This window comes from Rosa rugosa, chromosome 7 (genome assembly GCF_958449725.1).
Source record: "Rosa rugosa chromosome 7, drRosRugo1.1, whole genome shotgun sequence".
NCBI lineage: Eukaryota > Viridiplantae > Streptophyta > Magnoliopsida > Rosales > Rosaceae > Rosa > Rosa rugosa.
In genome coordinates, this window is record NC_084826.1 from 31,697,393 (window position 1) to 31,712,899 (window position 15,507).

General features: G+C 38.3%; 1 long non-coding RNA gene across 5 annotated transcripts; it reads right to left on the bottom strand.

Annotated features, from left to right (window-relative positions):
* Positions 1-3,605: 3,605 nt before the first annotated feature.
* Positions 3,606-9,460, bottom strand: LOC133723408 (uncharacterized). 5 transcript variants are annotated; one of them, XR_009852988.1, is made up of 11 exons: positions 9,063-9,460; positions 8,537-8,597; positions 7,296-7,380; positions 6,958-7,181; positions 5,746-6,396; positions 5,510-5,664; positions 5,316-5,426; positions 4,637-4,761; positions 4,325-4,535; positions 4,156-4,245; positions 3,606-4,008 (listed from the first exon to the last, which is right to left on the bottom strand). It is a non-coding gene; the product is annotated as an uncharacterized LOC133723408 (long non-coding RNA). The 5 variants fall into 5 exon arrangements; XR_009852989.1 differs by having other exon boundaries at positions 3,606-3,839; positions 3,916-4,008; positions 6,958-7,380; XR_009852991.1 differs by having other exon boundaries at positions 3,606-3,977; positions 6,958-7,380.
* Positions 9,461-15,507: the final 6,047 nt, after the last annotated feature.

A 15,507-nucleotide genomic window follows, 5' to 3' on the forward strand; every position in this document is an offset into this window, starting at 1 on the left:
GCCACACTATAGCCTTCTGTACGAGAGGATATCTTGCCAATGTCCTCGTCAGTAACAGTAGAAATGCCTTTGTTTTTAAGGAACTTTTCCAGTAGCAACACTCTCTCCTCCTTGGTAGGCACTGGAATGTACCACTTCTCCCTGAACCTCATCAGGGTTGCAGCATCTAGCTGCTGTGGTCGACTTGTGGAACCGATAACCAGGATTTGATCAGCTAGGAAATCATCCTAATGATGAAGCTGTACACATGGAAAACATAAGTACACATACAGCTGACCAAATTGCAATATGCTGTAAAAATAAGGCATACATGTAACAGAGGTAACCAATACCAAATGCGAACTTGGTGCAAAGCATACAAACCGACACCATACACAATTAACAGTAAGAGAAAGTTGACCAAACTAATAGTACGATAAGTTACTGCAAGAAGCTGAACGAGAACTCTACCCTGGTTGCATAGAATATTCAGTTTTAACATTTGTTGTGGAGTTGATTCACTGCAAAGTTGACAATCTCTGGACCAACAAGTCTGTTGATACCATATTAAAAATGATGAAGAAGATGTGTCCGAAGCCAAATAATATCCCAGAATCATATTATGCTTGCAAGAAGATCTTAAAAGGTATTGGCTTGGGGTATGAAACCATTCATGTTTGTAAATATGATTGTGCCTTGTTCTACAAAGAGAATGAAGGGAAAGACAAATGTCCGGTGTGTAATGAGCCACGATATAAGAACAGTGATCGTGAACAGAAAAAAAAAAAGGTTCCTAAAAAAGTGTTGCGATAGTTTCCATTGAAACCAAGGTTACAAAGATTGTTCAGATCTAGACACACATCTAATGACATGAGATGGCATAAGGATAAACGAGTTGATGTGGAGGGTGAGATGAGACATCCGGCTGACTCTGTAGCTTGGAAAGAGTTTGATAAGATGTATCCTGATTTTGCGAAAGATCCACGAAATGTCAGATTAGGCCTTGCAACTGACGGCTTCAATCCTTTTGGGAACATGAGTACTTCTTATATGCGGCCTATGGTGGTGGTTCCGTATAACCTGCCCCCATGGAAATGCATGAAAAAAACCATTCTCCATGTTGGCATTATTGATTTCAGGACCTCAATCACCAGGAAAAGATATTGATATATTTTTGCATCCATTGATTGATGAGCCGAAGGAGCTGTGGGAGAAGGGTCTTAAGACTTATGATAAGATGACCGAATCTTATTTTACCATCCGTGCAGCTGTGCTATGGACCATCAATGATTTTCCAGCTTATGCAAATTTGTCTGGATTGGGGTGCCTTGATTCGCAACCCAAATGACGTTTCTGACTAGAATAATGTTCTTGTACACTTGGGGTTTTGGAACTACCTGGGCTGAAGAAACCCAGTTGAAATACCCCACCTGGGGAAACCGTTGCCATCAGTGATGTTAAACTTCATTACCAAAAGTTGAAGAAAATAACAAGGGAAACAATTAATCCCAAAATTCCAACCCAAAAATACAAGCTGAGGAAATATTATGGGAAGCATTAATAGAAAAAAAAAAATAAAACAGTTTAATCCACTTTTATTTGTCTCTTGTTTTTTCTTTTTTGTTAGGAAATAAATCAAATGCCATGTCATTCTCACACTTAATCTAAACCATTGAATGTTTTAAAATCTATGAGCTCATGAGAAGTGTAAAAAATTGTGTACAATTGTGTGTCCCTTGATCCGGACCCTATATATATATGTGTGTGTGTGTGTGTGTGTGTGTGTGTGTGTGTGTGTGTATTGGATATAAATCTCCAACTATAAGTCCGCTAATTAGAACATCAACGTTCAACATAAACGATAGGAATTGTCATGGTCTGTCCCCACTATATCTCATCTCGATTCCCTAAAAGTAATGAGATCACATATACCTGCTGCAAACATGCCTGCAAGGATTGATGTCCCCACAAGAGGACATGGCACTACCCAGAAGAGATGGGCACAGCACCACCACCTTGGATGGTGGTATAGTGACGCCACAGGTGGCATAATGGCGTCATAGGTCATGGGTTCTGCTAGAGAGCGTAGGAGACCCATAGGTTCGATGAATTCTGGCCCTAGGAAGAGAGCGAGTTTGGCACAACTTGATCCATTGATCATTGATACTCAAAATCCGTCTCATGAGAATATTCTGGATTGTGGTTATGTCTAAGTGACATCGTTGGGGGACGCCTCAATGTTAGAACCAATTCCTGAGAATATAGAGATCTCTACAAACTACACTAGTGTACATGAGGACTTGGGATTATTGAAACCAATGACATCGAACCTTACTCCGTTGAAGAATGCCAACGTAGAGAAAATTGGCCTAAATGGAAATATGTGATCCAGGTTGAATTGGATTCACTAACGAAGAGGAAGGATTTTGGGCCTGAGATGCCAACACCTCCTAACATAAAACCTGTTAATATTAATAGGTCTTCGTTAGATAGCATGATGAGAAAAAAAGATGGTAATCTTGCCTTATGGCTCAAGGCTTCTCAGAAAACGCCCTGGAATCGACTACGAGAATACATATTCTCTCGAAATGGATGTCATTGTACTCCACTACCTTGTTAGTTTGGTAGTTTCCGAATAACTGAACATGCAGCTTATGAATGTGGTCACTACGTATGTTTATGGGGATCTAGATACAGAATATAATGAAGGTTCTTGTGAACTTCATTTACCCAAGTCAAGTGGCTCTAGACCACCGAGCGCGTTTGCAATGAGGTTGAAACGCTCACTAAAGTGACTACTTAATTGGGAAGGGATATGTTGAACTATGCCCGCGTGTTTCCATGACAAGTTTTGGTCCGAGATTTAGTTTAGCTCTGGGAATAGATTTTGCATAAAGAAACCTATTTCACAAAGGAAAGGAACTGATTTATTCCCTTTAGGATAAAAAAAAAAAAAAAGGGATGTTTCATCACTAGATTAGCTCTGAGAATACGTTTTGCATTAAGAAACCTATTTCACAAAGGAAAAGGAATGTTGGCCTGACCTGGAATTCTCCAGCTTCGCGGAGAAAGAAAAAAAATTAATATAAATAACGGAAACAACAAGAAGAAGAAAAAGCAATTAACTTTGAGCTTGGAGTTTGATTGTTTGTTTCTTCTCACGGTTGCAGTCCCATATCTCAATCAACCTCTTCGATCTGTCAAAAATTCAGTGAGGAGCAGGCAGAGCTTATTGAGAATTTGGCCCAACGAGAATCAGAGCTTATTGAGAATTTGACCCAACGAGAATCAGAGCTTATTGAGAATTTGGCCCAACGAGAATCCTAGCTTATTGAGAATTTGACCCAACGAGAATCAGAGCTTATTGAGAATTTGACCCAACGAGAATGGATAGGGAGTGGATTCAGTGGGGTTCATATCCAAATTTTCGGTTTACTAATGCGTTTAAAGAAGGGGTTAACTCTTTTCTTGAGGTTGCAAAGCATCATGTGAATGCGAATAATCAGATCTCATGTCCGTGTATGAAGTCCAATAACACAAATTCACACCCTTTAACCGTGGTCAAGATCCATTTATTGAAAAATGGCATGGTTACAACATATAACCCATGGATATATCACGGAGAACAGAATGAAGTGCAGAGTCAAACTATTCCGAATAGCCCAGTTGATGCATCTGAACACAATACAGGTATTCTTGATATGATGAACGATCTTTTTTCAATGGGTAATGCACATGTAACGGGTGATGGAGATGATATAGGGGAGGATGAGGACGGCGATATAGATGATACATCAGGAAATCAAGATACCCAAGGGGCTTATGATACTATCGGTGTTCATAATGAAGATAAAGATAACCTGTGGAAATAGTATTAAGCATACACAGTGACACCATAGACTATTAACCGTATAACAAAGAGAGAGCAAGTATTACATATGGCAGTAGTGCTTCGATTTCATCTAAAAAGACCACAGGAGGCCGAGAGCATTTAGCAACTGCAAACAAAGCATGCACGATATCCTCACTCTACACAAATTAGAGCAACACTAGTAAAACTAAAGCAGCACAATAACGCATTTCTACTAAATTAATTGCATTATTTTTCAATTTAAAAAATACGAAAACAATGCACGAATGTACATAAACAACCACAGCCAAACATAACACCCTTACCCTTTAAACAATTGAAGACGGGGAGAGTTGAAAAAGCACAGCTTTGGCCTCTATGGCCAAAGCTTTAGAAATAGTGGATTTTCCTACTCCCTAAAAAGATGAACAGGTATAAGATCGATCATTGGGTCGAAAAAATTTAAAACCCCAAATAAAAATATCCAATACTTACCGGTGCCCCAAATAGAAAAATAGTATTTAGAGGATAACAACCTTCAAACAGGCGTAACAGTTCGGTCACGATCACCTCCATTTCACTGTCTATCGGCTCCAACACAGGATATTTATCCATGTGAAGCCGATAGACATGCTCAATAAGAGCAGGAGATATAGTTCTCAATTTTTTGAGGAGCTCTCCATCTGCGCCACAAAGTTGTTTCACACTAAAAAACAAAAATTGAATGGTTACCGACTTAGCAAAATACAGTACAGCAAAAGCGCATCATAAACAGATATTAGAATAGTGAATAGTTAAGTCACTCACCACCGTTGCTGAACAGCATGCACCAAAAGTTGAGGACAATAGTTATTCCAGAAAGCTAGGTCTACTTCTAGTCCATGTGGATAAGGGTTGACTAGTTTTACCCACAACCTTCTCCGATCTAACCACTGCACAAGTTATCCAAAAAGAAATCAACATCTTTATGACATAAGAGAAGTCACTAAGTATCCAAATACGAGTTCAAAGATCATGTGCAACGCTGTTTCACAATTTAAACTTCTTTCAAAGACAATACAAATATAGCTTAAGAGGTAAAAACACAAATTCCTGGTCCTCTTTTAAGTTAATGAATTGCTTTGTGCAACACATCTGTTTACTGTTGATCAATCTCAAAACAAATTTAATTTGTAATATGGAAACAGTTATACTTAAAACCTGCAACTTTATTACTAAAAACAGTAAGCATGTTTTTGGGAGACAACTGATTTCAACAGAAAAAACAATTATCAGGCTTCATAGTTTGACCAAAAGCATATATGTAACTCAATGTATATGCAGCAACCATAATCTCAGTATGCGTCTAAAATCGAAATTTTCATAAACATGAACTAAAAGACATAGTCTTGTCGACAAATAGTAACATATATACCTGATGATGCATCTAAAATTGAAATTTGCATAAACAACTAAAAGACAGTCTTGTCGACAAATAGAAACATACCATATCATGCGTAGCCTGTATGGCTAAAATGGCAGTCTTTATCATGATAGGCAACAAATCCATAAAACAACTTGGCTACTTTATTCAAAAACTGCTTTTGAGGGATGAGTGCTAAAAAGAAAGACACAGAGTTAGTCCCACATAACAAATCTCAAAAACAAAGCATAAAATAGAGAATTTACAATTTCACATACCACGGACAACACCTCCAAACCTTGAGAAATGATCAATGAGCATTTGCTCTGTCATATCTTTCGAAAGTCCATTAACGTATAGATCATAAATAGGGGCCCCCAGTTTGGGTTCTACAGAGCAATCAACAAAGACCATATCCATGAACTGCACCTGCCTACAATGAAGATTGTACACAGTTCCATCAAATATTGACAAGAAAAAATTGTAAAAGGAATGAAATAATGGAAAATAGTACCTTAACTTGACCAACATCTTTAGATCTAGCAACGGAAAAGGAGACTTCATATGCTGAAATTTAATAAATTCCCAAAAATACGTAGGGATCTGGGGAAGCGTCTTATATAACACCGCGCAGGAATCATCCACATTCTGAAAAACACGACTGACAAATAGATGCTTGTAATAGTTATGAAACATTGATGCTGCAATAGTTGGAGAATTCACTCGTAAACCTCCAAGATCAGTGGATTGTTCATTAAATAATTTAAACCCCTCCTTTAGAGAATTTTGCATTGTCACGCCTCTGATTTTTAACATAAATAAAAATCCATATACAATCTCATAATTATATATGCGTGATCGTTCAGCCATCAATACAAAATACCTAGAAACCTTACTCCCTTTTAAACCAAGTACATATTGATGCCCTGAACCCACTATGTCAATATTAACCCACTCCACAGTGTTGTATATGCTTACGAATTAAATTGTCATCACAAAATAAAACGTAAATGCTCCTCAGAGCTTACTACATAGCGGAAGTCATAACAATGGCAAAGCCAACAAAATTTGCTTTCTACATGTTCTGCTGCCAACAAGCTACCTCAGCTTCAGCCACGATTTCCCTGACCTGCAGGATTAACCCATACACCGTTTGAATGGTGCACTGGATTGTCACACAACAAACCCGGTAAGCTTTTGCAAGCCCGTATGAGTAACTCATGAACATCAATCAACAACTCACACAATCAGCTTAAGGAAACAATGCAACCATGATTCCTTCTAACATTCCATGTCCTTTCCACCGAAGGGACAACTTAAGTCACCACTGTGACAAAGTACTATTTGCTAACTTAACCATCAATAAGCAATTCAAGTCTCATCTAGACAATAAAAAAAGAATACTATCGGAACTCTCCTTGTAAGACCAACTAGAACTCTTAGTAGTAAGGGGATCCATACATGCTGCAGAGTTATGACTATTTTACTTTTTCATTTGACCAAGTTTTGAATGATTATAATATATTACATATATATCAGAAAACAACATATATGAAATGACAAAAAGTACATTCAAGTAAGGCAAAAATAAGGGATGCAATATCAACTATATATATATATATATATATATATATATATATATTGAATTCCTCTAATATTATTGTTTATATAAGCCAATCAGGTAAACTATATATATATATAGTATATTGAATTAGAATTAGCATACCTTTCCAATCCAATCAAAGTTTGCTCCAAAAAATTTATAGAAAGATTCTCGTTGACAGGACCCGCCCCGGATTTCACCCTGAAATCCGAAGTGACCCTGCGGGGCCCACCTTAGAAGAAATTCTACCAAAAATTTGGCGGAATTTCCCCTAAAATGGGCAACCCAAACCTGTAGGGAACATTTACACTTCTCAATCGAATCATCCTTATGCCCCTGGAGCCACCCTGCTCCCCAAATCAACATCAATCTCCAATTCACAAAACACATATCTCAACTTGAATAACATAAATCCCATAGGTAATCAGAGCAATTCTAACAGAAAGGTATATGAGGAAAACCTAATTCAAAGGCAGATGCGGAAGCCATGCTGCTGACTATGCCTCAATTTCGTGTACGCCCGACCTCAACTAATTCGCCTGCAAACTGGGCATTTGAAACCGAAGGGCCCAGGGGAAAAGTATTGAAAACACGTTAGTGTAAGTGGACAAAAATAAACAATTCTAAACGAAAGAAATTTTATACTTTCCCCATTTATTTCCTTAAAAACTCTCGATGCATGCAACGATTTAGAAAACAAATCACGAGAAGCTCCGCTCAAGAAAAACCGACTAGCCCCGCTAGTCAGAAACAACTGAGAAAAAAGATCGAAACTCCAATACTCAACAGGATAAGACCAGCCCCGCTGGTTACACGGAAATCAGACTAGGCCCCGCTAGTCGAGAAATGATAGGATATGGGGAAGAGATATCACCATACGGGAAATGGAGCCTCCCAGGCTCTACCTACCCTCAACTGCCACTCACACATAGATTGTGCGAGGAGGAGAACTAATAACCTCGACTGCCACCCACGTGAGGAGGAGAATAAATCACCTCTACTGCCACTCACCAACACAAAGTAGGTGAGGAGGAGAACAAGCTACCTCAACTGCCACTCACCAACACAAAGTCAGTGAGGAGGAGACCTAATCACATAAGCCGCGTATGGTGAGGAAAAATCATCGAAAACCAGTAAATCCATGTAGCTTCCCCATATTTCTCACGAGATAGAAACCATGTATTCAACGACGTGACCCCGCACGCCAAGATTACTCTCAATCTCAAAATGGATAAGTGAGAAATAGGAATAAATCGACGGCGTGTCCCACACGCCCAAATATTCTCAAATCCGTGACCAAAACCGGAAATTAGTATAGGTAAATCCCATTTCCAAAAAATCTCTCAAAATCTCCAAGAAGCCAACCCAATCCAAAATCCTTAATTAGGCATTCCCAATGCTAAAACCGAAAGTCAGTAAACAATTGAGAATATCCAACCCCATTGAAACTCATCTTAAAAATCTTTCAGGAGCTTAACTCGGTGATTAGGGATATGCTTAATTCCGGAAATTTACCTCGGAAATTAGGGAATTCATCAAATAATAATATAAATCAAAACCAACCTTTGAAACTCATTATTGAAAGCAAAACCATGATATAATTCGAAATCAATTTCCTCAAAAAGTAATATGAATAATCACTAGAGCATTATTTTAAGAAAATAAATGCATGCATCGTTATTTAAAACAAAAGTCCACTCACAGTACTAGTTGGCGACCACGAAAACGAGTTCCTTCATCTAGCCGTAGCTCGCAACATTGCCCTGTACGCAATTATATTTCCGTAAACGGCAATCCGATAAAATAAATACGAACCTAAACGAAACCCGAAAATCCCTATCTCCATTACTTCTCAAATTCCACCCAAATCTCTTCCACAACACCAATTCCTCAATTTACATAATCCACAATGAAAACGAGGGAAATCCGGCCGTCGGATTTCCCACAATTCAATCACAAAACTTCGAACTTCGGAAATTCACAATTAATTCCAAACTCCTCCAAAAATTACCAAACTTCACATACAATCTCTATGATAATTATAGAATTCAACTAGCCAGAAATCGAAATTAAAAAGCTACCCTAGCCGCCGCTACCGCCGCCCACAGTGGCGGCGCCGCCGCCACCGCCACCAGCTCCGATGGCCACCAAACTTTGACAGCAGCACCTACTCAACGGACCCAATAATTCTTTCAACTGTAACTAAGTTAGAAAATGAGCGGAAGTACCTCAACAATTAAGGAGAAGCTTGAACTCAAACTGTGAATAGTGACCGTAATCTTCCAATCGTCGATTCTTCCTCTACACTGCAAATCGTTGCAAAAGATTTGGGGAGCATCATCTACATCGCAAGCCGCTTCCAAATGATTATGGTTCGTCGTCGGAGGTGGCCGGAATAGGAAGAAATCGGCGTTGACTCAAACTGCTACAGTAAACTTCTAAGGCTTGATGCGTCGTTTTCTGGCCAAGCCGCCGTGAGCCACCACCGCCAGCGCCAAGAGGAAGTCGAGACGAGTCCGTAGCCACCGGTTTCACGCTTTTTGGTGGCCGGAAAGAGAAAGCAATCGGAGTTGCAGAGGAGAGAAAGAGAGAGCGACAGCTCGGGGAGAGGAAGAAGAAAACGGGGGGAAAGGGGGAGAGAGAAAAGAGTTACCGGCCATAGTAAAAAAAATTTCAAATATATACTAACTACTAATGAACAGTAACTTTACTATTTCGCTTATAACTTTCGCATGCGAGCTCCGATTTTTACGTACCACATATGCACGCGCTCGGTTTAACGTCCTCTACAACTTCCATGAAGAACATTTTCTCAAATTTTGACCCGAACAAAAAGTCAACTTTTAGGGCCACTAAAAGTATCGAAACAACATAAAAGTGAAAGTAGTTGTCACTTACCGTCCAAATGACTAGTAAACAGGTGAATTTAGGTTCGGGACGTTACACTCGTAATCTAAATTCCTCTCAATGCCACCGACCTGTTATCATAAGCAACAAGACTAATCATAATCTTACTCTATTACATTCAAGAACAATAAGGCCATAAACAAGTGTGCAGAACTTATCTATTTACAAAAATAATAGTCACATTCTTCTTCTTCTTTTTTTTCTTTTTCTTTTTTTTTTCCTTAAGGAAATAAATCTATTCCTTTGTAATCGTCATTGAGGGTCAATATGATTGGCTGTTCTGCTAGCTGCTAGCTGGTTCAATGATAAGATAATTGAGATTGTAGAGCATAGCTTTGAATTAAGGTGGACAAGGGGATGTTCATCAACAGAGACACAAAGCTCTGTCTGGCTATACGTATATTTATGGGGAAGAGGTGGATGATGAATGGAATTAGCCGACCTGTTTGACTTGCCGTCAAGTCTAGAACTTGCATAATTTTTTTTTTTTTTTGAATTAATGCATAAACCATTTTCTTTACTTCATCCAAAGAATTAAAATATCAGTTTATACAGGGATATATTGAAAATATTTTGAAAAAGAATTTTCTTTTGAAATATTTAATTTATTAACCTCACTTAGATTTGCCTTGAAGAGATTTCTCTTTACTGAGATTGCCTCAAGGGGAATTCTCTTCACCCAAATTTTCCTTGAGGGGATTATTCCTCACCCATGTTTATCTTGTGGGGATTTCTACTTACACAGATTTACCTTGAGGGAATTTTGCCTTACTCGAATCCGCCTTGAGAGGTTTTACCTCACTCAGATTTGCCTTGAGGATATTTCACCTCACCTAAATCCGCTTTAAGAGGTTTCACCTCACCCAGATTCGCCTTGAGGAGATTTTGCCTCACCCAAATGCTCTTTGAGTGGTTTCACTTCACCCATATTAGCATTGAGGAGATTTCACCTCACCTAAATCCGCTTTGAGAGGTTTCATTTCACCTACATTCGCCTTGAGGAGATTTTGCCTCACCAAATGCTCTTTGAGTGGTTTCACTTCACTCATATTCGCATTGAGGAGATTTTGCCTCACCCAAATCTGCTTTGAGAGGTTTCACCTCACCCAGATTCACCTTAAGAGAATTCCGCCTCACCCAAATCTGCCACATAATCATTAAGTAACAATCTGTAGAAGTCGTTGCCTAATTATTTTTTTGTGAGAGGTTATCACATAAGCATTAACCGACAACACATACAAGTCATTCTCTAATTGATTTTCAGTGAGGAAGTTCAAGTTGTCACACAAATATTAAGCGATAACCTGTAGTTGTCACTTAATTGGTCGTTTGCAAGAAAATTAAAATTATCACATAAACATTAATCGACCATTGATAGAAGTCGTCGCCTAATTGGTTTTTAGCGATGAATTTCAAGTTGTCACATAAACATTAAGCGACAACCCGTTGAGCTCGTCACCTAATTGGCCTTTTGCGAGAAAATTAAAGTTGTCAAATTAACATTAACCGACAACTCGTAGAAGTTGTCGCCTAATTTATTTTCAGTGAGGAAGTTCAGGTTGTCACATAGTCATCAAGCGATAACCTGTAAAAGTCGTCGCTTAATTGGTCTTTTACGAGGAAATTGAAGTTGTCACATAAACATTAACCGACAACTAGTAGAAGTCGTCGCTTAATTAGTTTTCAGTGAGGAAATTGAAATTGTCACATAAACATTAAACGACAACTCGATAAAGTTGTCGCCAAATTGATTTTCAGCGAGGAAATTCAAATTGTCACATAAACATTAAGCGACAACTCAATAAAGTTGTCGCAAAATTGATTTTCAATGAGGAAATTCAAATTGTCACATAAACATAAAGCGACAACCCGATAAAGTTGTCGCCAAATTGATTTTCAGCGAGGAAATTCAAATTGTCACATAAACATTAAGCTACAACTCGATAAAGTTGTCGCTAAATTGATTTTTAGCGAGAAAGGTAAGGTTGTCACATAATTATTAACTGACAACTCACATAAGAGGTCGCTAAATCAGTCTTTAGTGACAAAAATCTAGTTGTCACATAAATATTAAGCAACAATTCACAGAAATCGTCGCTTAATTAATCTTTTGCGAGGAAGTTAAAGTTGTCACATAAACATTAACCGACAATTGGTAGAAATTGTTGCCTAATTAATCTTTTGCGAGGAAGTTAAAGTTGTCACAGAAACATTAACCGACAATTAGTAGAAATTGTCGCCTAATTAACATTTTGCGAGGAATTGGGTGTCGCATAATGTCATATGGGCGACAACTGTCAATTTCTTGGAAATTCCTACTTTATGCGACAAATTGGTTGTCGCCGATGGGATCATGTGCGACAACTGAAATTTCCTCGTATTTGCCAAGTTTTTGCGACGATTTTTGGGTTGTCACAATAAAATTCCTCGCTTTTGCTATTTTTTCTTGTAGTGTTGCCTACTGATTTAGGTCACAAGTTCAATGTATTATTGTATGTGTAGTTATGGCTATGAGATTAACGAAATCTTGTCTTCTTTCAGGAAAATAAATTGATCATGAACAAACAGTTTTCAAATAATTTTAAATTACAAGTAGGTGGGGAAGGGTTAGAAAACCATGCTATATTAGTATTGTACAATTATCCGAAGATTGCAATTTATTGAAAAATAACATGTTTTCTTTCAAAAACACATGACTTGAAAATATCAAAAACTCGATATCTATATAGGTCCCAGAGTAGACCTAGAATCACCAATGCTATTAACAGTAGTAGAAGATCTTATACCTATCAAAAGTAAGACACGAAAGGTCAGAGAGAAAACCGGGGTTGCCGGCCAAAGACTCTCTTATGCCTAAGTCAAATACATGTGGAAATATTGACAGAGTAACGGTAGGAATGAGCGTAGTTGCTTACCACTAGTAAATGCATGTATAAAGGGTATGGGCAGGATTTGTTTACTTACCATTTGCAATGTGGGACAAAGTAAGACTTACCAGAATGGTAAAGTGAGGAAAAAGCTTCCACCGGAACTGTCCCGATCAGTGTCTGTGTCTGCTGCTTCTCAATAGTGCATGCTTGACTCCCGCTCAGCCCTGTGTCTAGGTACTTGTGGTGTTTGTTCTTGATAAATGATAGGAGCAATATTTGCTATGTTTTTAATGTTATTCTCTCTACATTTTACTTAGTTATTTCCTTAACATTATCATTTCTAACTTAGTTTTTGTTTTTAGGTACTTTTGAATCTAGAAATGGAAGGCAAGGAGTAATTTGAGCATAAATGACAAGAAGTGGAGAAATGATGTTTTCCCAATCCGACTAGGAGAAGGAATCTCAGTTGAAGTAGGAATTCTAAGTCAATTAGGAGTGAGCACGTGGAAATGATATGCAGAAATGACAGAATTCCAGTTAGACAAGGAAACCCATTCCTGCTAGAAAAATGAAACCTAACATGACTAGGAGTCCCTGTTGGAGAGCTCAGGAAGATTCTAGAACATATCAGAAATGAAGAGTCCTGAATGGACTAGGAAACCTGTTTGCATTAGGAGTCCTAGTAATACCAGGATACCTAAGAAGGCTAGGAGATGTTGCGGCTTGAAGATGACTCAAGATTGTTCAAGAATGTTCTAGAATGTCAAAGTTTGCATCACAAATGAAGATGGGCTTCGAAATGTCCAATTGAAGAAGTCTAGCCCTATTCTTGAAACATTTGACTTGCTTGTGAGCTAGTCTCTAGAATCATTCATGACGTCTTTGAGAGTATGATTCCCATAATATTTGGTTTTTTCCGTGCACAATAAAGGAAAAGAAGAAAAGATTTCGGCAATTCATCAAAAAGGGGAGATTTTTGGAGAATATCTAGTTCGTGTGAATTATGAAAAAGAAAATAAAGAGAATAAATATTGATTTAGGTTTCTTGATTACATACAAGTTGAATGAAGACCAAATTGAGGGAAGATGCATAATTTCGGCAATGAAAATTACAAAGAATAATCAAGATTGTTCTCTACTTCTCAAGGAATATTTTGATTGGTTGAATGATGTCATTGAAGTGGATTTCAACCTTGATACTTGGGGTAGCCATGCACTATATATAGGGAGGTTTTTGAAGACGTTATACATACCACAAAATTCAGAATCATACACACAAACTCGTCTCCTTCTTCTCTCATAGTTTCAGCAACTTCATTATTCTTCAAAGTTTAAGATCGTGAAGCATCATCCATCTCCATTCAAGCATCCTTGCCGTGATCCTCATCCATTCCACCACCTTTGAAACTTCTTGCGTTCTTGAAGGATTTAAAAGTATAACCATGACTGATTCGGTGCCTATACTAGCGCCTCACGCGTAATACAACACGGTCATCAAGTTTAGGGCAAATAAATTAAGCTCCAAGTATCGTACCCAAGGGAATAGGGAACCCCCACTTAGTTACGGAAAACTAAGCACAAATACAAATTATCCTAGCAACAAGTATCCGAAATTGTGATTTTGAATTGTGAAGACTTAAACTAAATATGAGAACCAAAAATAGAAAATTGCTAAAAATGAAAAATGCAATGCTAAAGTAGTTTGCGAAAAAATTCAAGACAAGAGAGTGTTGGGTGCTAGGGAGATTCCTTCACCCAAATCCTATGTGCCGGAAGCTAATTTAATGTAGATGCAAAATTCTTCATTTGGCAGTAGTCGTATCCTAGGCGGTTCAAGGCTCAAGGACCATATATTCTCAATTACGGTATTAATGTGCCGTTTCAAGGGTCACACAAACTCAATTAGAAAGATGTAGAGCCGGTTTAAGGGTCTCTAAGTCGCTCTAATTGGCATAAACACTACTAGAATTTTGTTCATAGACATCGGCTCAATAATTAGACCACTAAGCGATTCACCCTCGCAATCACGCGGCGGGTGTAAATCACCATGCTTATAACCCCTACAATACCAAATTGAGGGTTCTAGCTTAGGAATTAAAGGAGGTCAAGCCTTTAATTCCGTCCTAGACATGCTCAAAATACATACCCTAGAGTTGACTAGGCTCCTAGACATGCATTTCAACCCAAAAAAAATTGATATAAGCATCCAATAAAATAAATTGCATCAATGACATTAAAATAGGCATCCTTTACGTAAAATTTGGGCAAGGGCACACAACCCTAACCCCCAACAACAAATCTACTCACTACCCATCAAGAAACAAACATCAATATACATAATTTTAAGAGGAACAAAGTGAAGAGAAGTAGGAGTACCAAGAACAAGCCACAAATTGCTATAAAGCAATTATGGCTAGCCTTGATTTATGACTCCCCACTTTTACCCAAATTTAATGGTGATGAAATTCTTGATGCTTGGGATTCTCCTTTGAAATTTGTGGAATTGATGAGGAAAATAGAATCTTAGTGAGGTGGATCTTGACGATGTGAAGTGGATCTTGGTGAGGTATATCTTGGTGAGGAAGAGATCTTGGTGAGGACTGAGGAGGAAAGAAAAGATGAGGAGGAAGAAAATGGAGAAGGAGAGGATTTGTGGTGAGGTGAGGTTTCGGTGAAGAAGAAGAAAAATTGGAGAATGAAATGTGGTTGTGTGCGGCTGTTCTTGAGGAAGAGAAAGGAATTGGAAATGGATAATGGTTCTGGGCGTGATATTCTGTCCAGAGAGGAAGAATGGAATGGGATTTAATTTAGGGTGAGGTCTCGGTGGCTGCAGGTGTGAAAAGAGATAGGGCTGCCACGTGGCCGCCTGTAAGTGGACAAGGAGAGGAAAAAAAAT